Source organism: Eurytemora carolleeae, unplaced genomic scaffold, assembly GCF_000591075.1.
Source record: "Eurytemora carolleeae unplaced genomic scaffold, Eaff_2.0 scaffold358, whole genome shotgun sequence".
NCBI lineage: Eukaryota > Metazoa > Arthropoda > Copepoda > Calanoida > Temoridae > Eurytemora > Eurytemora carolleeae.
In genome coordinates this window covers 136,786-138,624 of record NW_019396328.1, presented here as the reverse complement: position 1 = coordinate 138,624, position 1,839 = coordinate 136,786, and the positions used below count along the sequence as shown (strand labels likewise).

Below are 1,839 nucleotides of genomic sequence, written 5' to 3'. Positions count from 1 at the left end.
GGGTTGACGTGGGTTTAAGACGATATTTGCACGAAGAAAATGGATGGTAAATGTGCAGGATTTATTCTAAAAATGGATACGCAGGTCGTGAAACAAATTTTAAAAAAACTTGGGAGTTTTTGCTTTGAGCCAAATATCCTAAATATGCCAAAATATGTCCTTGAGTAAACTCACCCCTCCCTAGTTTCCATGCAGGTTTTATTCATAGATAGATAGATAGATAAATGGATAGATAAAATAGAAATATAGGTAGATAGCTAGATAAGATAGAGACAGATATTGAGATAGAAAGATGGACAAAAATGGAAAAGAAAAAATACAAAAAAAGAATCTTACCAGAAAAATGGGATTAGTGAATTACCAGACAAAATATGACATCAAGATAGCTCACCAGACATTTAGATAGCTTACCAGCTAACCAGTATTAAAAACTTACCAGACATATATACAGCTAATCATATATATAGATAGTTCACCAGACATAGGTAAATAGATAACCGGACCTGCATTACCAGACAGCATAGATAGCTTACCAGACAACAGAATAGCTTGTCAGACAACAGAATAGCTTGTCAGACAACATAGATAGCTTACCAGACAACAGAGATAGCTTGTCAGACAACATAGATAGCTTACCAGACAACATAGATCGCTTGCCTGACATAAAGATTGCGATCCCAATATATTGATGGCTTGTCAGACAACATAGTTAGCTTACCAGACAACATAAATAGCTTACCAGACACCATAGATAGCTTACCAGACAATATAGTCTACCAGACAACAAAGATAGCTTATCAGACAACATAGATCGCTTGCCTGACATATAGATAGCGATCCCAATATATTGATGGCTTGTCAGACAACATAAATAGCTTGTCAGACAACATAGTTAGCTTACCAGACAACATAAATAGCTTACCAGACACCATAGATAGCTTACCAGACAATATAGTCTACTAGACAACAAAGATAGCTTGTCAGACAACATAGATCGCTTGCCTGACATAAAGAAAGCGATCCCAATATATTGATGGCTTACAAGACATACAGATAGCAAACCAGACATGTAAATAGCTACACAGACAAAAAAATAGTTCACCTGGAATATAGATAGTTTATTAGTCATAGATAGTTTACCAGACATATAGTTAGTTCACCAGACATATAGTTAGTTCACCAGACATATAGACAGTTCACCAGATATAGATAGTTCACCAGACAAAGATAATTCACAAGATAGAAAGATAGTTCACCAGATATAGATAGTTCACCAGATATATAGATAGATAGCTTATTAGACATACAGATAGAAAACCAGACATATAAATAGCTAGAAAATGAAAAAATATAAAGAGTCGAGATAGATGAGTGAATGAATAGTTGTATGTGGAGATTTAAGATTCAAGATTGAAGATATGAAATCCAACTTTCTCAAGTCATTACGTTAATAATAAATGGTAAAAATTTACGGTTTCATGATGAGTATAGTGGTCTGGGTCCAAGGAGGGAAGAAAATATTTAAAGTGAAAAGAGAAGAAGAAAATAAATGTGAGAGCAACAAAAAACCACAAGACAAAAGAAAGAATAGGCATTAATTCGACAAACGAAAAAAATTGTAAAAGATGTTAATAAAAAAAAAAATAATCACCTCCACCCTCCGTAGCGGCTGAGAAGCCAAGTGAAGAACTGAGAAGAACGAAACATGAAATCAATTTCATTTTCTAATTTTTAAAATCTGAAAATAAATTAGTTCTTTAATATTGACATTAATATTGCTAAAATTAATCGAGATTTCAATCCCCCCTTAAAATCTCCCCCCCCCCTCTTCCCCCGTAC

General features: G+C 34.1%; 1 long non-coding RNA gene across 1 annotated transcript in view; it reads right to left on the bottom strand.

Annotated features, from left to right (window-relative positions):
• LOC111701038 (uncharacterized) overlaps positions 1 to 1,758 on the bottom strand; it is a 5,421-nt gene extending 3,663 nt beyond the window's left edge. Inside the window, exon 1 of the long non-coding RNA XR_002765126.1 lies at positions 1,652 to 1,758. This is a non-coding gene — a long non-coding RNA (uncharacterized LOC111701038). The remainder of the gene's footprint in view (positions 1 to 1,651) is intronic.
• Between the last annotated feature and the right edge of the window lie 81 nt (positions 1,759 to 1,839).